Here is a 23,027-nt window from a genome sequence, read left to right on the forward strand (position 1 = left end):
TAACCACTACTCTAGATGCTTCCTAACAATAAAATTCCCTTTGGTTTTCTAGAGTTTGGAAAAGACAAACAACAAGCCAATTCTCAGGTGAATAATTAAAATGATAATAAAGAGGCTTTTAGAGAATTTGTGGAAGACAGCATGATGAAGTGATGTTTTTGGAAGGATATAACAGGCAACTAGCTGAAGTGAAGGATTACACAGAAAAAAGGAGTAGCTCAAAAGAATAGACTTGCCTGGTTGATAACCCGAATATCTAAGCAACACATCTTTGACTTAAACCAAAACAGAAATTAAAGCATAGGAAACTCTAGGGACAAGTATAGATGACTGTAGACAGGACATTATGTTTGTACACATGCATATTTACATGTATAGTGGTCACTGACACACAGAACCACACAGAAACCCTTGAATAACTATGAAGAAGATAAGACATGCCTAATAACATGTGCTTGTGAGAAAAGAGAAACAAAGATATGACCATAGGATGAGTAGGAATAAAAGCATTTTAAGTAAGCTTGCAGAAGAGCTGTCTATTGTATTGGGATAATTTGCTTAAGAATAAGTTACAGAGTAATAGATGTGGCAAGAGCAGGTTGGCATATTGCATAGGTGATTTCTGCATATATCAACAAGAGGCAAGAAAAAGTAGTATTATTTAATGCATAACACCAACGCAGACATTCAGAAACTTGTATTTCTCCTCTGTTTTTCCTCTCCAGTCATCAGGTATTGACCGTTCCTGTGATATTTGATAAAAGATGTTTCACATTATAATAGAGTGATTTATAACATTCAAGTCCTTAAAACATTTATCAAATGCAAACAGATGTGGAACTATTGTCTTTTCATTTTTTGTGGCTAAGTTGGGTGATAATTTTTCTTGTAATGTCTCTGTCACATTTTAGTATCAGGGTTATGCATCCTCATAAAACAAGTTGGAGTATGTTAGCTCCACCTTTATTTTCTGAAAAAGCCTTATGTAACACATTATTTCTTCTTTAGATGATTTATAGATTTCAGTGACGAGCCATATGGGCCTACAGTGTGTTCTTGGTGGAAAGGTTTTGGTGATGGAGTCAATTCCTTTAAAAGTTACAGAGCTATTAATGAAAGAGTTGATACGATTACAGTTTCATCTACTGGCTCTAAAGGAGGTGACTTGTATTATTAATCTCTGGGTAACGTGCTGAGTTATGTTTTTGACAGGGTATGATTGTTTTAATAAACATCGTAGAGTGGCATGGGTTTGTGACTTGCCTTATTTATTCACGCCAATGTCTTCAAAGACTTCAACCTGATCAGCATGAATATTAATTTATTTTTCTATCTAGTAGCAATTTGATAAAGGCATTCCAAAAAGATGGCTTCCTTTGGCCATCTATGAAGATAAACTATATCACAAAGAATTGAGATAGTTCCTAATTCAGCAAAACTGTATTCACTCTGATATTATATTAAGGGTGAAGATAATACAAAAGCATTGGAAATATTTTTACAAATGTATTTCATGAATAAAAGCAATAAATAGCACTGGAGTGTTTTCTACAGGGAGTTGTTTAAAGTAATTAATAAGTAGGATTTAACTAAGTGCTGATTAAATGATGAAATATTAGTATTCTTCCTAAGAGTCATAACCATTAATTTGACTCCCCTTTTACTCATCAAATATACTCAGATATGTAATAAAAATTAATAAGATATTGTTAGGGAAAAAATTAATTAGATGTTATTAAGAAAAGATTTTTACAATTTCACATAAAAAATTGCTGACAATAGGTTTTGTCTTAAAATAGAAAATATTTTAATGAACTCAAAAATATTCATCAAGGAGAAAGTCACAGACTACACAATAACTAGTCTTGTATTAAGTAAATGAATTAATTTTTCTGTTTCAGAACTCTGCTAGTAGGATTTAGTGGCATTATATTCTAGGACTCTGTGGTTATTATTCTTATTTCACAATAAGCCACTCAGCATTATCCGGATTTAATATGTACAGGAGCTCAATTATGGGAATGTTTGTCAAGGCATTCTTTAGAATCCAACAAATGAAGGAGCACATATTAAGTTGCTGAGACATTAGTGCTCTCAGAAGTCTATTACTATGTTAAAAGTTATGGTGTATACTAAAATCAGTAAGTTCTCTGCTTTCAGTTTCTTTTAACAAGTGCCACTGCAATTCCTGATGCTCTGTAAAATGTTAGCTACGTCTGGCTGACATGCAGAAACTTGTATTTCTCTTCTGTTTTACCTCTCCAGTCATCAGGTATTGATCATTCCTGTGATATTTGATAAAAGATGTTTCACATTATAGTAGAGTGATTTATAACATTCAAGTCCTTAAGACATTTGTCAAATGCAAACAGATGTGAAACTATTGTCTTTTCATTTTATGTGGCTAAATTGGGTGATAATTTTTCTTGTAATGTCTCTGTCACATTTTAGTATCAGGGTTATGCCATCCTCATAAAACAAGATGGGGTGTATTATCTCCACCTTTATTTTCTGAAAAAGCCTTATGTACGACTTATTTCTTCTTTAGATGATTTATAGATTTCAGTGATAAGCCATAAGGGCCTACAGTTTTCTTTGTGGAAGGGTTTTGGTAATAGGTTCAATTCCTTTAAAAGTTACAGAGCTATTAAAATTTTCTATTTCTTCTTTTGTCAGACTTGGTAAATTGTGTTTTTCAAGATTTTTTTCATTCTACTTAAACAATCACGTTTATCAGGATAAAGTTCTTTATAGTATTATCTTTTCAGTATCTACGAGCTCTGTATTTGTATTAACTCTTTCGTTGCTATAGGTAATTTGTGTTTCTTTACTTATTTCTTGATCAATCCTTGTTAAAATTACCAATTTTGTTAATCATCTCAAGAAAATATTCGTGGCTTTGTAAACTGACTTTGTTGGTGGTTCATTTTCTATTAAGATTTCTAATAGAAATATGTACAGTAAAGACCATTCTGATAAGGTGTGATGGAAATGAGGAATATCTTATTGTGAACTGGAATAAAAACCATCCTTACTATACTGTAGCAAAGAACTTGCCTCCATTGTGTCCATGTTCTAGGGTTTTATGAAGGTGGAACTTAAGAATGTTGAACTAGGATTTCTGGAAGAAATTTCTAAACAATTTAGAGAAGGAGCTGTATGGTTACTTTTAACTGCTTATACTGAGATCTGGGAGCAAATGAATAATTTAAAACAGAATTTATAACTAAAGGGGATTAACCCCCCCAAAATCTGGAAAAGTCACGGCCTGATCATGTTAAGAGTAAAAAGGCAAGTTTGGGAGAGATTGCTGAGGGTGTGGCCCAGTCACCACTTTCTAATAAGATTAGCATGAAAACAAGAAAGGTAAGTGTTGTGTGTTAGGACAATGGAGAAAAGGCACAGGTCTGGAAGGGCAGAATGGCTTTGCGGGATAGGCCTGGAGTTCCCTGCATCCATACATTGCTGCTCCCTGGATCCTGGCTACTCTAGCCGTGGCTCAAGTGACTCCAGGTGTAGCTTGTGCTGCAGCTTTGGAGGGCACAAGCAATAAGCCTCCGCAGCATCCACATTCATGTAGTGCTAATTCTGCAGATCTGCAAAATGCAAGAGAGGTAGAGATGTGGTGTTCTCCACCTAGATTTCAAAGGATATATCAATCTACCTGGGAACCCAAGCAAAAACTTGCTCCAGGGGTAAAGTTGCCACATATAGTCCCTACCACGGCAATGTCTAGTGGAGTGTGGGAGTGCAGCCACTGCTGGGTTGGGCCACTGGCAGCACGCAACATCCACCTGGGAAAGCTATAGACACTGGGTTCCAACTCATATAAGTAACCATGTGAGCTGTACATCCAGCACAGCCCCAGGAGCAGAGCTGCCTAAGGCCTTGGGGGCCCAACCCCAGCCCCAGTATGTCCAGGAGATAGTATATAGAATAAAGTATCATTTTGCAGTTTTAAGATTAAATTTCTAGCTTGCTGGGTTTTAGATTAGATTGGGCTGGTCACTTCTTTCTTTTGGTCTATTTCTCCGTTTGGAAATCGAAAATGTTTACCCAATATTTCTCCCACCATTTTATCTTCAAAGTAGATAACTTGTTTTGCATTTTACAGGCTCATAGCTGGGGGGAGCTTGCCTTGAGACCCAAATGAGATGGGACTTTAAATGATCGAGTCGTTGCTGAAACAGGTAAGACTTTGCAGCTATGGGGTGATTGTATTTTGTACCTGAAAAAGACATGAGTTTGAGGGGCCAGGGGCAGAATGCTATTGGTTTGACTGTGTCCCCTCTGAATTCATATGATTCATATACAAATTCCAATATACTAATCTCAGCATTATGTACACTAATGCAAATTTGAAAGCAATGAACATTGATTTAATAAACTGTCACATTCATATAATACCATGCAGGTGTTAACATAGTAACAAAAAAAGTATTCTAACTAATATGAAAAGCTATATTCGTGATAAATTATTAATTTAAATTCAAGTTAAATGGTTTATTTATAGTAATTCTTTCTTTCTCATATCTCTTTATATGCATGTAGACAGGATACAAAATGTTAACATTGATATTCCCTGGGTAGTGGGATTATCAATTATAAATTTTCTTTTTGTATTATTTGTATTTTCTAAACTTCATACAATAAATAGTTATTATTTTATAATAAAGTTTTCTAAAACTGCATTGCATAAATCATGTAGCTTACTCTTCTTTTTTCTTTTAATTCCCAATTTATGCATTTTCTAATCACAAGCAAGGTCAAGAAATTGAAGGAGAAGAGTTGGTTGAAGAATGAGATTCCCAAGGAAGATCAATAGTGAATAACAATAGAAGTGTAGATGAAAGACACTAAACAAAGTTAGGGTAGACTGAGAATATTGATTGCTAAGTGGGAAATCATTTGTGCTCAAGTAAAATGGATACATTAGGAGAGCCAGAGAAGGATGATTGAGAGTACTGAGGTCTACATTGTCATGGTTTTTCACATATTTCCTATGTTTGACTTTACAGAAAGCAGGCACTAGAATATAGCAAAGCTTCTCCAGATAAGATCCTGTCAACACTCAGGTGTCATTAGCCTTAAGCTGCATGAAGAGTAAGGCCAGTCACATCATTACACCATTACAAGGTACACCAGTCTATAAGGGGCATCAAAACAGTGGGAAAGCAGTAATAATGCAGTTGGGGCTCCACAAAGAATTCTAGTTGTAACACGGAAACATGTAATCTAATCCTCCCTCTGCCAAAGTGGAAACGATAATGATATTTCATATTTAGTATTATGGTTTTGATTTAAAAATCCCTTTGTAGGCAGCAACCATTTCACTAGTAAACAAATATGAAAGAAATATTTAAATATTGTCAGTTTGAAATTATGCCACATTATTTTTCTGTCTAAGGGCAATAGTAGGTTGTAGTTCATTTGTGCATCCAATTACAAATCAGAAAAAGGGATTTAACAAGATTCCAATAAAAACCTCCCATGCTCATGGATTTAAAGAGTCAGTATAGTTAAAATGGCCATACTGTCCAAAGCAATCTACAGATTCACTGCTATTCCTATCAAGTTCCTAACATCATTTTTTATACAATTAGAAAAATTATTCTAAAATTCATGTAGAACTTAAAAAGACCCTGGATTGCCAAAGCCATCCTATTCAAAAAGAACAAAGCTGGAGATATCACATTATCACATTATCCAACTTCAAACTATACTATAAGGCTACAGTAACTAAAACAGCATGGTACTGATACAAAAACAGACACATAGACAGATGAAACAGAATAGAGAACCCAGGAATAAAGCTGCACACATATAGATATCTGATCTTCAACAAAGTCAACAAAAACAAGCAATGAAGAAAAGATTCTCTATTCAATAAATGTTGGCTGGGATAGCTGGCTAGCAATATGCAGAAGAATAAACCTGGACCCCTGCCTATCACCATATACAAAGATTAACTTAAGATGGGTTAAAGATTAAAATATAAGCCCTCAAACTATAGTAACTCTGGAAGACAGCCTAGGCAATACCACCCTGGACACAAGAACTGGCAAAGATTTCATGATGAATGAAATCATGTGCTTTGGAGCAACATGGAGGCAGCTAGAGACCATTATCCTAAGTGAATTAACACAGGAACAGAAAACCAAATACCACATGTTCTCACTTATAAGTGGGAGCTAAACACTGGATATACATGTGGATATAAAGATGCAACAATAGGCACTGGGGATTACTGGGAGAAAGAAAGAGAGATTAAGTTTCAAAGCCAACTATTGTATATGCTATGTACTATGCTTAGTACCTGGGTGAAGGGATCAATCACATCCCAAACCTCAGCATCATGCAATATATCCATGTAACAAACCTACACATATACTCCCTGAATCTAAAATAAAAGTTTGAGTTATTAAAAAAAAAAAAAAGTCAGGAATTTCAATTCATGACGCTGTTGGAAAACACCAAATCTGAATATGCAGAAGCAGTCAATCAAATGATTAGACCTACAGTATTTTTTTATAAAACAAGAAAAAGAGCATTATACAACTGTATTAGTCTCCATTCTCATGCTGCTATGAAGAAATATCCGAGATTGTGTAATCTACAAAGGAAAGAAGCATAATTGACTCACAGTTCTGCATTGCTGGATGGAGCCTCAGGAAACTTACAATCGTGGCAGAAGGCAAAGGAGAAAAAGGCACCTTCTTCATAGGACACAGGATGGCGTGAGTGCAAGCAAGGGGAATGCCAGACCCTTACAAAACCATCAGATCTCCTGAGACTCACTCATTATCATGAGAACAGGGTGGCAAAACCACCCCCATAACCCAATTACCATATCAACAACACACTTAAAGGAATGCAGATCCCTTAGATGACCTATTAAAGAAATGGAAATAGATTTTTAGAGACTGGTAGAGTAAAAAAAAAAAGGAAACAGTGTAGAGGAGCTAAAATATGCACCTAAACTAAATCCATATTCAAAATAGCAAAAAACAAAATGAACACATCAGAGAATTTGAGAAACCATCCTAGAATATAGAAAAAAGTTGAAAAGTACAAAACATGAAAGCTATCAAAGAGAAGATGGTATCTGTGAGAGAAAAAAGGAGAGATTTGATTCTCTAATTATAGGTATTTCTGAAAAAGAATCAAATTAGAAAACTTGCAACAGAAACTAAAATCAAGTATACAATTTAAGACAAATTTGCTCTCCTGGAAAATATACTGTTTACATTAATTGATTTAAAGACAGTTCACACAACATTAATGAAAGGAAACTCACTTCCTGATCAAATAGTGGAATTATAAGACTGCAGAAATATTAAAGGAGTATTTGGACTAAAAGAAATAAATCCAAGGCTAGGAATGTGGTACAGACCTGTAATCCCAGCACTTTGGGAGGCTGAAGCCCGAGGATTGCTTGAGCCTAGGAGTATGAGACCAGCCTGAGAAACATGGCGAAACCTCATCTCTTCAAAAAAAAAAAAAAAAATATATATATATATATATATATACACACACATATATATATATACACACACATATATATATATATGAAACTAGGCCTCATAATTCCTAAGCCTCATAAAATTTAGAAAGCTTGGCCATCATGAAACTTAAACCCCAGATGGCCACGGATAGCCCCCCGATGTTCCCAGAACCCAAACAGAAAGACAATTCTGGGAAATAGCCTCATGGGGTCCCACCCTGATAACCTCATGAGGTCCCACCCTGATAGCCTCATGAGGTCCCACCCTGATAACCTCATGGGGTCCCACCCTGACTCAATGTCCCCGATGTTCCCGGAATCAGCAATTCCAGGAAAGAACCTCCTAAGGTCCCGCCCCAACCAATCAGAACAAGATACCTTGCTCAGGCCATAGACAGACCCAATTACCACGCGCCTAAAGCTTTGTTTGAATTTCACGCCCTAAGCTGTGTTTGAACTTGTGTTTGCCTATATAAACAACCTGTAACAAGCACTCGGGGTCCCAGGGCCAACTTAGAGCTTGGGACCCTAGCGCGCTAGTAATAAATAACGCTCTGCTGTGAATCTCGTGTCGGTGATCCTTCGCGGCGACCCCTGCCCAGGAGGGAATCGACAGTTCGGTTCCAACATATACACACACACACACATATATATATATATATACACACACACACACACACACACACACACAAAAAAAAAAAAAAAATTAGCCAAGCATGATAGAGCATGCCTGTGGTCCCAGCTACTTGGGAAGATGAGGTGGGAGGATTGTTTGAGCCCAGGAGGTCGAGTCTGCAGTGAGTTGTGATATGATTGTGCTATTATTCTCCAGCCCAAGCGAGAGAGAGGAAGACCAAAAAAAAAAAAAGAAAGAAAGAAAAAGAAATGATACGACTTCGATGAGTGGAGGAACACCAGGACTCTTAGGCTGAATTGCATAAAATGACAGATACACGTGGAGTAGTTTTAAGGAGCAGAGAGTTTAATAGGCAAGAAAAAAGAAAGAAGGAAGAAACTTCCCTGTACGAGACAGAGGGAGGGGGTCTTCAAAGCTGGGAGAGGAAACCCGGAGTGCAGCAGATGCCAGCTTCATATGAGGAGGCTGGAGGAGGCGGTGTCTGATATGCATAGGGCTTAGGGCATTGGTTTCACTAAGCATGTCATTCACATAGCCTGAGAAAAAACTGACCCTCCCACCCTAGTCTTTTAATATGCAAATGCAGGGCGCCATGATATTCTACATACTTGGGGATATGTGGGGGCAAGCATGTTGCCAGGCATATGTGGGGGCAAGGGCAAGAGGACAATGGTGGGAATCAACATGTTTAGATGGAAGCAGCTTCTAATGGCCTGCATTTGTATATCAAAGGTTGCCTGACCGGCTCTAAGAACCAGACAAGAAATGTTTCTGGAGCTGCTTTAAAAGAGACAAAAACTTTCCAAGAACCATTTTGCCCCTCCATCAAGGTAAAGTACTTTCTTAATAACTCCTGTGACGGAAAGAAAAAAAGACAGAGAAAGAAAAGAAGTAAATCCAGGCCACAGTCTCAGTCTTATCTGAATTAAAAGCCAGAAGTATTTTATAAAGTTTTGAAAGAATTAGAGAGAACTGTATGTTTTACTTCTTCATTTTTAGCAACTGGAAGAGAGAATAGCACATTGTAGACATCAATAATTATTCTATTGAGTGAATAAATGAATAAAGATTAGCTAGTTGCCCATCATGTATGAAGGCAAAATACATTGTTAAAAATTTAATATGCACACGCCCCTTAGAAAACAAATCTCTTAACATTGTATTGATAAAGAGATGTATTCTAATTAATATTTTGAGCACTGAGAAGTCAAGGAGACCAGTAGTTCAGTCAATGACAAGAGGGACTGCATAGAATCACAGCTGCAGGTCGCCACACTAGAGAACCCAGAAGTTAGTTCAGAGGTTGCTTCCCAAAGATGCTTCTGGATAAAACTTCAAAGAAAGTCAAATTGTCATAACTTTTTTATTTTTAACTCATTACAGGAATAAGCTGTAACTGCCCCCCCACACACACACACGTGCACATACACACAAATTCCTCCAAGTTGACTCTGAGTTTAAAAAGTCAGCTTTGCTATTCCTAGACAAATGCCCCATCCCTCATTCCAACACTCATGGAATGAAAACATACTAAAATATGATTATCTTAGATCCAGAGGTTTGAGGTCAATTATCTGAATTTTATTCTCTGTGTTTTCTAGTCTTCACTAGGTATTTATATTGAATAATTCTTTGTTTTCAGAAAAGAAATATAAAATTATTATCTGTAGTGGTAATTTCTAGATTTTGTCCCGTAGTGATTAAACATCTTTGAAATACTCAAGTGAAAACAGGAACCCAGTTGTTTATTCTATTGATAGTTTCAATTGAGAGTTCAATAAAATATCGAGGAAGCAAAACCTCTTTTGTACATGTTTTTTGTTTTGTTTTGTTTTGTTTTGTTTTGAGACGGAGCCTCACTCTGTCTCCCAGACTGGAGTGCAGTGGCCTGATCTCGGCTCACTGCAAGCTTCGCCTCCCGGGTTCATGCCATTCTCCTGCCTCAGCCTCCTGAGTAGCTGGGACTACAGGCGCTCGCCACCACACCTGGCTAATTTTTTGTATTTTTGGTAGAGAGGGGGTTTCACAGTGTTAGCCAGGATGGTTTCGATCTCCTGACCTTGTGATCTGCTCGCCCCGGCCTCCCAAAGTGCTGGGATTACAGGTGTGAGCCACCGCGCCCTGCTTTTGTACATGTTATGGTTGCTTTGGGGAGCTTTCTAGGCATACAAGTGCTGCAGTTTTTTTCTCTGGTTTGCGTTTAAACTCTTAATTGTATCCTTCTAGCCAAATCAACAACTCGAATTAGATCTTGATCCTGCATCTGAGCTCCTGGTTCCATGCTTCCTTCCTTCCAAGCCTGAAAAGACCATCCCTGACTTTCACAATGCAGGGCATTTTCTAGAGTCTTACTTGATTCAGCAGATTTGCCTGAGAGTGAACAAATGAAGCATGAAGATTTATGTGGAACTGTCTAACACAAGCACATGCTATTACATCATTAATAAGAAGAATTAAATCATTGGCTCTGCTATTTCCAGACTTTAAAGTCAATTTGTTTTTATTGTAGCTAACTGGCAAAAGACAGGAGTCAAATGATCAGTTTACAACAGGAGATGCCATGTCATTTGCTACACAATCAGTCCTCTGTGTTCTGTCGATGAAGACAGACCAAAAGAGATCACTTTCAGATTAATTGTTGTAATAAAATGTATTGACCTGTGATCAGTGGAAATGAGATTATACCAGCCCTTTCTTTTGTGAAATAAAACTTTCCAAATACTGTAAGAGCTAGAAAGTAAAATAAATATTTTTGTGTAGGGGAAAGTAGATTCTTCTGATCTACCATGTTGGGTTTCTTACCCTTGCTTTTATAGTCAGAGTCCTTTTGGCTATATGTAATAATAGAAGGAAAGAGAGGGCTTGAGAATATCGTTATAACTGAGTGGTTACTGCAGAAAACAAGAAATGATTCCTTATCTAGTAAAAATAACTAGCTACCTAGAATTTGCATAAAGGCAACTGAGTTATCTGCAAATTTGGTATGCACAGGGAGGCTAAACAAATACAATCGATACCTCATAAAGATGTCTGGATGTTATGGGAATAATGTTGCAGACAAACAATATAGTAGATAGAAGAGAAAATCATTTCAGAAGTGTTCTATCAATCTTAATGCAAATTCTGCACAATGTAGAGTGCACCACTGTACTCCACTGTTGGCTCTTACTATACTTTGTTTTACCCTGCCAAGGAAATAGTTGGGAGTAAGACCTCAACTTGGATGCCAGTCTATTCAAGATACTTTAAAATTATCAAGATTCTATTAAGTGAGATTCAGAATTGAGTGAAAATGGGCCTTTAGCGAAGGGGCCTTCAGTCTCAAATAGTAAAAATCAGTGTTGTGTCCTAACAATCTATCTGAGATCTTTAGTAACTTGATATGACCATTTGTGGCTATATACATATTATCCTGGTATGAAAATGAGAAAAAGTATAATTTGCTTTGATAATATGGTTTATCTATTCCTTCAATATATATTTGAGTGCATATTATGTATTCTACACTGATGTCAGCTGAGATAAATCAGTCAAAACAAAACAAAACCAAAAACAAATGCAGAGGTCAAGACCCTGATATTAAGAAGAATGCATTATAAACTTGTTACCTAGTAGGCATAATGTAACATGTCACTAGAGTCACACAGAAAAGATTTAAACAGAATTTTAATTTTGTTAGCAACTTTGTTGAATGTTCTCATCTCTAGTAATTTTCCTATATATTATTTTAGGTTTCTATGTAGAAAATCATAACAATTGCAAATAATGGAAATTTTATTTCTTTATATCCCATCCATATTTATTTTACTACTATTTCCCATTTCATTTTACCATAATTTACAAAACTTGGCATAAATTCCTTTGGAATCATTTTGATTTCTTCTTTTTTTTTTATTTTTGATATTTTAAGTAAAATATGACACACATACAAAATTGCACAAAACTACATATATATATTTGTATATATATGTGTATAAATTACCACAAAGAGTACATTTTTGTAGCCATCACCCTGAGTGAGAAGCAGAATATTTCAAAAACACTGAAAACCCCCATTAGACCCTTTGCAATGATCACCTCTACCTTCCCCATGAAAAGTACCGAATGTGCAGACTTTGAACACCATAGTTTTATTTTCTTGTTTTGCAATATTTTATAAAGTCATATACTATGTTTTCTTTTGTATCCATCTTTTTCCTTTTGAATCTAGCTTTTCTACTTCATAGTAGAAAAATAAAATGGATCCATGAGATCCATCTATTTTTTTAAATCTTAAATTCTGTTACCATCATATGAATACAACATGACTTATTTTTATGTTTTTCTATTGATGGACTTTTGGATTGTTTCCGGTTTTTGTTTATACAAGAAAGACTGATATATAAGTAAATTTTACATATGTCATTTGGTGCATATGTGCATGTATATATTTTTAATATATATCTGTAAGTGGAATAGTGGGTTTATAGAATAAGCATACAGCCTTAATAGATACTGATACTCAGTTTTCCAAAGTGGCTATATACTTTAGCTGTACACACCAAAGTAGTATTTACAATACCACCAGTAGTGTATAAACATTCCTGTTTCTTAATATCCATGCCACCATTAGGTATCATTAGTCTTTTAATTGTAGCCATTTCGGTGGGTGTTTAGTCATATCTAATCGTGTGTTTGTTTGTTTTTTTTAATTTTCCTGAATACTAATAAGGTTAATCAACTTTTAATATTATGATTATTCTGATATTTTAAGGCATTGTTATTTTCCCTTTCACATTTAGATCTACAATACACTGCAACAGACTTTTATATATTGTGTGAAGTAGCAGGAAAATTTGAAGTATTTCAGCACCACTGTCTTCAGTGCTACCTTTGATATGAATGAAGTATGTACCTATAATTGGGTTAACTTCTAGACTTTTAATTATATTCCAGTGTTCTTTTGTTTGTTCTTTTACCAGTATTCTATTGTATTAATTATATACCTTTACAAATAATAGTTGTATTCATTAGATTAAGTTATTTCACCATGTTCTTTTAGAAGATTTTTATTGTCATAATTTTTGACTTCCATAAAAATTTTATAATCATACGCCAATTTTTTAAAAACTTATTGGAATTTTTAAGACTGCATGAAATTTCTAGGTTAATTTAGAGAGAATTGCTGACTTCAAATTTTGCGTCTTCCAGGTTGTGAAAAGAATATATACTTCAATTAAATTACTTTTAAAAAATTTATCTGAAGAACATTTTATTATTTTAAAAGTATTTTCACACACATTGTTTTCAATTTGTTCTTAGGTACCTAATTTTTTAAAATAATATTGTTAATTTTAAAAATCAGTGTTTGTTTTTGGAATGTAGAAAGTTGATTTTCATACACCCATTGACATTGTGTCTAGAAATCTTTAATCTTGCCAAACTGCTTATTAATTTAACAATTTATATGTACCTAATTGTAGATGTTCTAACATTTCAATCATAGTGTTTGCAAATAATGATTATTTTATTTCTTTTTTCCATCTTCTATTTTTTAAAAGAAAACTGTTATTTCCTCATTGTCTATTTATAATTTCCAATAGATGTTGAATAGCAGGGTGTTACTGGCAATTTTCATCTCTGCAAACACTGTTTCTATCTAGAATCTCTGCTTCTTTTGGAACTCCAGTTAGGCATATGTTAGAATTCTCAGTGTATCCCATATTTATCTTACCTTCTTTTCTCTATTTCCCAAACTTTTGGAGCTCTCTGCTTCATTTTCAGTGTTTTGTTTAATCTGTATTATAAGTCCTTGACTTTCTTTTCAGTTGTATCTAATCTATTATTAACCCAACCACTGAGTTCTTAATTTTAGCTACTCTATTTTTGGGATTTAGAATTTTTGTTTAGCTCTTTCTTTTATAATTCTCCTTGCCAAAATTGCCACCTTATACTATATATCCATGAACACGTTAATCATAAAGTATTTGTTGGGAGCAAGCCCCCCAAAATCTGGCCATAAACTGGCCCCAAAACTGGCCATAAACAAAATCTCTGCAGCACTGTTACATGTTTGTAATGGCCCTAACGCCCACGCCGGAAGGTTGTGGGTTTAAGGGAATGAGGGCAAGGAATACCTGTCCCGCCCAGGGTGGACACCACTTAAAGACATTCTTAAGCCACAAACAATAGCATGAACGATTTATGCCTTAAGGGCATGTTCCTGCTGCAGTTAACTAGCCTAACCTATTCCATTAATTTGGCCCATCCCTTCGTTTCCCGTAAGGGATACTTTTAGTTAATTTAATATCTATAGAAACAATGCTAATGACTGGTTTGCTTTAATAAATATGTGGGTAAATCTGTGTTTGGGGCTCTCAGCTCTGAAGGCTGTGAGACCCCTGATTTCCCACTTCACACCTCTATATTTCTGTGTGTGTGTCTTTAATTCCTGTAGCGCCACTGGGTTAGGGTCTCCCCAACGGAGCTGCTCTCGGCAAGTATTCATATGCTAACTTTATTACTGGATTATCTGTGGGTTATTTTCCTAGTGTTTGTTGTATATATTTGTTTGGAACACACCTTTGCCTTCTGCCTTCTTATTGTATATGTAATACCAGATAGGAAACATTATAGAAATATTATGAGTTGTAAGATGCTGTTAACTGACTCCAGAAATGATTTACAGTGTTTTTGTTTGTTTGTTTGTTGGGGGTTTTTTTGTTTTGTTTTGTTTTATAAAGAAGGAAGAATCAATCTCAGACCACTTTAATGCAGTTCTGGAACTGAAATGATTAGAAGCTGGATTTAAGGAAAGAGCATATTTACTTTTGCTTTACCCTTACTCCTGGGGCTTAACTTTACCAAACTTGTGAATTTATCCGCACTGTTTTCCCATTGTCAGACTGTGCATGTCAATTTTTGTCCCCTTAGTCTATTGAGGCTGTTTTCTTTGTTCATCTTCTCACACTGTCAGTTTCCTCTTCCGTAATCTGCATATTCCTTCGAGGATAATTGGCTTCACTGCCAGGCTCTCTTTTCTCCATTTACTTCCATTTCTTTACAGATCTTATTTCCACAGTTCAAAATTGTCTTCGTTAGCCCTCAAATGCTTTCACACTTATGTCTGTTGTGTTAAACTACGTTTTCTGGTTATTCTTAGTTCAGGTGTGGAACTTAATTATCAAATCTGCCTCTGTTGAAATTCCTTCCCTTTATTTCGTTAACATTTCCTGCCTTTATTATTTTTTCTCTCACTACAAACAAAAATTACTGGAGGGAGACTTTCAGCAAACTGGAGTATATAAACATTTATGAAGCATTTATCACATACCATACCATTAGCATACAGTTTAATTGTCCCCATATTCTCTGAAATCATTACTATTAATCTCCTTTTAGAGATTTCTTTTTAAAAAGCAGCAAAATAGTGGATAAAAGATTCCATTTTATGATGTTTTTCATATATTAATGCGCACAAATCAACAATTCACATGGGGTTATTGTTAAATGCAGACTCTGGGTTCAGGTGATCTGTGGTGTGGCCTGAAACTCTGTATTTTTAATGAGCTCTCATGTCAAGCTAATGTTGCAATTCTATAGATCACAGATTGGGTAGCAAGGCACATCACACCACCAACACAGTTTTTCTTCTTTGCCCATAAGGTCTAAAATCAGTCCTCCTCCTCTTCTGACAAGCTTATTCCTTTCTAATTCTCATACTTACTTCCGTCCTCCATGCTTTAAAACAACTTCCCTTTCCATGAATTTACTTCCAATAATATTCTAACTGGGCTCCCTTATTCCTCAGTTAAAACTATAATCTTGAACTCATCCATACCCTATTCCCGCATCTGACTTTCTATTACTTATACTTTATGGCAGCCATAAGTCTAGCTTAGTCAACAGCTTTGGAGCTCCATGCTTTCCAGGTTTCATGTTTTCAACATCTACCTTTCCTTTCATTATTTACTATTTTCTAGTAAATGAGGGTTGTGTGTTAACATGCAAAACAAAAAACGAACAAAAGCCAACAGGCTTTCTGAGTACAGACATCAAGTTGAAAAATTATGAATGCTGTTTCTCAAAATGAAATTGAAAACTTCTGTGCCATAGTAAGATAGGTTATTGGAAATAGGAAAAAAAAGTCATGTTACGATTGATGAAAACAATGTAGAATACCTAAATCAAGCTAATTAACATATTAATCACCTCAAATACTTATAATTTTTTGTGGTGAGGACATTTGAAATTTGCTGTCAGCAATTTTGAAATAAATATATAATACACTATAATTAATGATATTCACCAAACTGTGCAATACATCTCCAACAAAACCTAATTCCTTTTGTCTGCCTGAGACTTCGTACCCTTTAACTATCACCTCTGCATTTCTCCAGCTTCTGAAATCACCATTCTACTCTCTGCTTCTACGAATTAACTTTAGATTCTGCTATAAGAGAGAATATGTGGTATTTGTCTTCCTGTGCCTGGCTTTTTCACTTAGCATAATGTTCTCCAATTCCATTAATTTTGTCACAAATGACAGGGCTTTCCTTTTTGTAAGGTGTTTCATTGTGTCTATATACAAAATTTTCTTTATCAATTCATCCATTGATTAACACCTATGTGGATTCAATTTCTTGGCTATTGTAAATAATACTGCAATAAATGTAGAAGTGGAGATGTCTCTTTGACAAACCAATTTCAAATCTTCTGGGTAAATATCTGGAAGTGAGAGTGCTGGATCCTATGGTAATTATATTTTTTGGAACTTACTAGTTTTACATAATAGTTGTACTAGTTTACATTCCCACCAACAGTGTAAAAGGGTTCACTATTCTTCAGATCTTTTCCAACACTTGTTACCTTTCACCTTTTTGATATTAGCCATTCTGAAAGGTAAGAAGTGAAATTTCATTGTGTTTCTAATTTGCATTTCCCTAATCATTAGCAATATTGAACATTCTTTTTCATATAACTGCTGGCCATTTGTATGTTTTCTTTTGAGAAATGCCTACATGGGTCCTTTGCCAATTTTTTAATTGGGTTATTTGTTTTGTTGCAATTAAGTTATCTGAGTTCCTTACACATTTTAAATATTAACCCCTTAACAGATGTATGGCTTGCACATATTTTCTCCCAAATCATAGGTATCTCTCTTCACACTCTTCATTGTTTCCTTTTCTGTGAAGAAGCTTTTTAGTTCAATGTTATCCCATTTGTCTATTTTGGCTTCTGTTGCCTGAACTGTTGGGATCAAATTCAAAAAAATTATTGTCCAGAAAAGTGTTGTGTAGTTTTACCCTTGTGTTTTCTTCTAGTAGTTTTACAGTTTCTGGTCTTATATTTAAGTCTTCAATTCATTTTGAGTTTGTTTTAGTATTTGGTATGAAATAAGCTTCCAATTTCATTCTTCTGTATGTAGATATCCAGTTTTCCCAGTACTCTTTATTGAAAGGACTATCCTTTTCCCACTGTGTATTCTTGACACTTTTGTGGAAAATCAATTGACCATACATGTATAGTTCATTTCTGGGCCCTTTATGCTCTTCTATCTGTTAATATATCTATTTTATGCCAGTACCGTGCTGTTTTATTTACTGCTTAATATACTATTGATTTGTAATATAGATTAAAAGTAGGTAGCATGATGCTACCAGTGTTTTCTGTTTGCTTATGATTGCCTTGGCTATTAGAATGTTTTTTGTTGTTATTGTACCATATGAATTTTAGCCTCATTTGTTCTATTTCCATGAAAAATGACATTGGAATTTTGATAGGGATTGCACTGAGTCTATAGATCGTTTTGGTTAGTATAGACATTTTAACAATATTAATTCATTCAACTCATGAACATGAGATACCTTTCCATTTATTTGTGTCTCTTCAATTTCTTTCCTCAGTATCACAGTTTTCAGTGTGGAAGTCTTTAACCACCTTGGTTAAATTTTAAGTATTTTAATTTTTGCAGCTAGTATAAATGGAATTATTCCCTTGATTTTTTTTTTTTCAGATAGTTCATTGTTAGTGTATAGAAATGCTATTGATTTTTATGTGTTGATTTTGTATCTTTCAACTTTACTGTATTTGTTTATTGGTGTACTATTAGTTTGTAAGTGTTTTGTAGTAAAATCTTTAGTGTTTTCTGTATATAAAATTATGTCAGCAAAAAGTGACAATTCCGCTTCTTCCATTCCTATTTGGATGCCTTTTGCTTCTTTCTCTTGCCTAATTGCTCTGGCAGACTTCTAATATTCTGTTGAATAGAAATGACAAGAGTAGGCCAGGCGCGGTGGCTCAAGCCTGTAATCCCAGCACTTTGGGAGGCCGAGACGGGCGGATCACGAGGTCAGGAGATCGAGACCATCCTGGCTAACACAGTGAAACCCCGTCTCTACTAAAAAATACAGAAAGTAGCCGGGCATGGTGGCCGGCACCTGTAGACCCAGCTACTCAGGAGGCTGAGGCAGGAGAATGGTGTAAACCCGGGAAGCGGAGCTTGCAGTGAGCTGAGATCCGGCCACTGCACTCCAGCCTGGGTGACAGAGGGAGACTCCTTCTCAAAAAAAAAAAAAAAAAAAGAAAAGAAAAAGAAAAGAAAAGAAATAAAGAAATGGCAAGAGGGGGCATCCATGTTTTCATCCAGATCTTAGAGGAAAGCCTTTCAATTTTTCAAGGATATTAGCCTGTAATTTTCTTTGCTTGTAATATCCCTGTCTGGCTTTGATAGCAGGATAATGTAAGCCTCCTGATACGAGTTTAAAAGTATTCATTCCTTGTTGGTGTTTCTGGAAGAGTTTAAAGAGGATTGGTATTATTTCTTCATTAAATGTTTGGTAGAATTCCGTAGTGATGCTATAAGGTCCTAGACTTTTTTTGGTAAGAGAGTTTTAACTTATGATTAAATCTCCTTACTACGTTTTGGTCTGTTCAGATTTTCTATTTCATCATGATTCAATATTGTTAGGTTGTATGTGCCTAGGAATTTATTCATTTCTTTTAGTTTCCTGAATTTGTTGACATATAATTGTTAATAATAGTATCTTATGTTTCTTTGTATTTCTATGGTATCATTTGCAATATCTTCTCAATCATTTCTGATTTTGCTTGAATCTTCTGTATTTTTTTCTCATTACTCTAGCTAAAGGTTTGTCCATTTTGTTTATCTTTTCGGAAAATCAGTTCTTAGTTTCATTGATCTCATAAGGTTTTTCTGTCTTTGATTCATTTATTTCTGCTCTGATCTTTATTATTTCCTTTCCTTCTCCTAACTTTGAGCTTAGTTTGCTCTTTTTCTAGTTCCTTGAACAGCAACATTAAGTTGTTTATTTGGGATCTTTCATTTTTTATGTGGACATTTATTAAACAACTTTACTCTTAGAACTGCTTTTGTTGTACCCCACAGGTTTTGATATGTTGTGTTTCCATTTTCAATTGTCTCCAGATATTTTAAATGTATCTATTAATTTATTCATTGACCCATCGGTTGTTCAGAGAGTTATTTCATTTCCACGTATATGTGAATTTCCAATTTTTGTGTGTGTTATTGATTTGTAGTTTTGGTCCGGGCATGGTGGCTCACTCCTGTAATCTCATCACTTTGGGAGGCCAAGGCGGGTGGATCACCTGAAGTCGGGAGTTCAAGACAAACCTGGCCAACGTGGTGAAATCCTGTCTCTACTAAAGATACAAAAATTAGCTGGGCGTGGTGGCAGGTGCCTGTAATCCCAGCTACTAGGGCAACTGAGGTGGGAGAATCGCTTGAACCCGGGAGGCAGAGGTTGCAGTGAGCCACGATTCCACCACTGCACTCCAGCCTGGGCGACAGAGCAAGACTCTGTCTCAAAAAAAAAAAAAAAGAGATTTCTAGTTTTATACAATTGTAGTTGGAAAAGATACTTGATATGATTTCAATCTTACATTTGCTAAGTCTTGTTTGTGACCTAATATATAATCTGTCCTAGAGAATGTTCCACATGTGTTTGAGAAGAATGTGTATTCTCTTGCTGTTGGATGGAATGTTCTGTATATGTCTACTAGGGTTTTTGGTCCAAGTGCTGTTGAAATCCAATGCTTCCTTCTTCATTTGCTGACTGAATGATTTGTCCATTGTTAAAAGTGAGGTATTAAAGTCCTCTAGTATTATTGTATTGTAATCTATCTCTCCCTTCAGATGTATTACTATTTGTTTTATATATTTAGGTGTTGGATATTGAGTATGTGTATATACAGATGTATACACACATGTATGTATTTACAAGTGTTATACCCTTTTGATGAGTCAACTTCTTTGTCATAATATAATGTTCTTATTTGGCTCTTCTAACATTTTTGACTTAAAGTCTATTTTGTCTGATGTAAGTATAGCTACCTCTGTTCTTTTTTGTTTCAATTTGCATAGAATATTTTTTGTCGTCTCTTCACTTTCAGTCTATATATGTCCTTAAAAGTATGATGAGTCTCTTGATGACTCTTGTAGGTAGCATGCAGTGGGTCTTATTTTTAAATCCATTCACTCATTCTATGTCTTTTTATTGAAGAATTTAAATCATTTACATTCAAATTAATTATTGATTGATGAAGACTTATTATTGCCATGTCATTAACTGTTTTCTAGGTAGTTTTGTGGATACTTTTTTTCTCTCTCTTGTCTTATTTTTTGGTTTGATGGTTTTTTATTACAGTATGCTTCGAACACTTTCTTTAAATTTGTTTTGTGCTTCTGTTGAAGATTTTTGTTTAGCTGTTACATGAGGCTTATTTCAGACCTCTTATAACAGTCTATTTCAAGTTGATAACTTGAATTGCTTACAATACTGTATACTTATATTTTCCCCCCATTTTATGTTTTTGATTTCAGAATTTACATCATTTTGTAATGTGCACCTTTTTACAATTTATTGCAGGTATTGTTGTTCTTAACAGTTTTGTCTTTTAACCCTGAAACTAGTAATAAAATTGAGTTACACACAATCGTTAAAGTCCTGGAATATTCTGAATATGGCTCTGCCATTGAGTTTTATGCTTTTGTGTGTTTTATGTTATTAATTAGTAATGTTTTATTTAGCTTAAAGTGCTCTCTTTGACACTTCTTGTAATACAGGAAGTGGTAATAAACTCTCTTAAATTTCGTCTGAGAAACTTTTATTTTTCCTTCATTTCGGAAAGACAGTTTAGCTGGGAAAATATTCTTAGTTAAGTCTTTTCCACCAGCACTTTGAATATATTATCCTTCTGTCTTTTGCCCAAAATCTGCTGGTAGTCATATTGTGACTTATTTGAATACAATGTGTTTCTTATATCTTATTGCTCTCAGAAATTTTTCTTCTTAGATTTTTGATAGTTTAATTATTATATATCTTGTTGAACTCTTCTTTGGGTTGAATTTGATTGGAGACATCTGCATTTCCTATACCTGGCATCTTTTCCCAGATTAGGGAAGCTTTCAGTCATTATTTCTTATGATATTCTTTGTAGTCTTTTTTTTATTTTTTTCTCTCCTTCTTTAACTGCTGTTTTGTGAAGATGTGATCTCTTGATACTGTCTCACAGTTTCTGTCAGCTTTCTTTCTTCTTTTAAATTCCTTTTTTTCTCTTCTGACTGGAAAAGTTTAAATGTTCTATTTTCTAGCTAACTGACTTTTTTGTCTGCTTGATCAGTCTAATGTTGAAGCCTTCTACTTAATTTTTTCAGTTCAGTCATTGTATTTATCTTTAGGATTTCTACTTAAATGTTTTTTATTTCTTCGTCAAACTTCTTGCATTATTCATGTATTATTTTCCAAATTTTATTTTTCTATCCATATATTCTTATATTTCACTGAACATTAAAAGGATTATTCTGAATTCTTTATCGGTAATTTTATAGATCTCTATTTCTTTAGAGTCCATTATTTGGAGCTTTATCTGTTTCTTTGGGAAGAGCTATGATCCCCTGATTCTTGTCTTTTTGTGTTTATGTCTGCATATTTGAAGAGACAGCTATCTTTTCTGGCCTTTATAGGTGTTCTTTGGCAGGGAGAGATCTTCACTATTTAGTCTCAACTGTGATTCTATAAGGGGCATCTGGTAGTGACTTCAGTTAGGCAGGGATTACTGAGGGTTCTATAGTTGGTTAGGTTGCTGCCTTTGTTCCGACATTAAGTGTAGCTGTTGGCTAGGCTCTGCTGTCTGGCCACTGGCTTCTGGTCATGTCAGTCACAGAATATATTCCCTGACTGTGTGACTCTGTTATTTAAAATCTTTGGTTGGGAAGAGTTATAGTCTATGTTCTGAGGTTAGGAAGAGTTGCTGTCTGGGATGGGTGGAACCAAAGGCTATGCTCCTTAGAAATGCATGGTTGAGGACTGCCTCCCTGTCTGGAAACAACCATGGGACAGGGTTTTTGCTGAGTGGAGCTGCTCTTTGACCTCCTGGGTCAAGCAGGTCTAGTCTCTACATATTTCCAAAATGCATGGAGTTGAGTGTTTCCCTGTCTTGGCTGTGTCATTGGGGTGGGCTCTGAAGGTTGGTATGTTGTCTAGGAAATCAAGCCAGGTTGAACCTCCCACTGTGCTTCTGAAGGAAACCAGCTCAGCTTTGCAGGTGACCTATGCAGTTGACTGGTATCTCTCAATGGGTACCACAGCTTGCAGGAACATAGAGGTACCACCAAAATCTGCACACTGGTCACTGAGAGCTCTGCCTTCTTTCTTTGTTTTTAATGGATCCTAGGTAGTATAGCTGTGCTATTGCTCTCAGTGTTCTCCCTGAGGTAAGACCAGAGTGGGCTTCCTAGGAAGCATCTTGGAATGCTAGGGAAGCTGGATGACCACCTCCACTTCTCTATTCCCTCTGTAGAAACTGTGGACCCTGGGGAATCTTCTCTGTGTGGCACTGTGCCAACTTGCAGGGGGTGGGGCAGGG

General features: G+C 35.4%; 1 long non-coding RNA gene across 2 annotated transcripts in view; it reads right to left on the minus strand.

Moving 5' to 3' along the window:
* LOC123573516 (uncharacterized) overlaps positions 1-6,776 on the minus strand; it is a 52,227-nt gene extending 45,451 nt beyond the window's left edge. For both annotated transcript variants that reach the window (XR_006698072.2, XR_012435346.1), the window contains exon 1: positions 6,644-6,776. This is a non-coding gene — a long non-coding RNA (uncharacterized lncRNA). The remainder of the gene's footprint in view (positions 1-6,643) is intronic.
* Between the last annotated feature and the right edge of the window lie 16,251 nt (positions 6,777-23,027).

Source organism: Macaca fascicularis, chromosome 5 (assembly GCF_037993035.2).
Source record: "Macaca fascicularis isolate 582-1 chromosome 5, T2T-MFA8v1.1".
Lineage (NCBI taxonomy): Eukaryota > Metazoa > Chordata > Mammalia > Primates > Cercopithecidae > Macaca > Macaca fascicularis.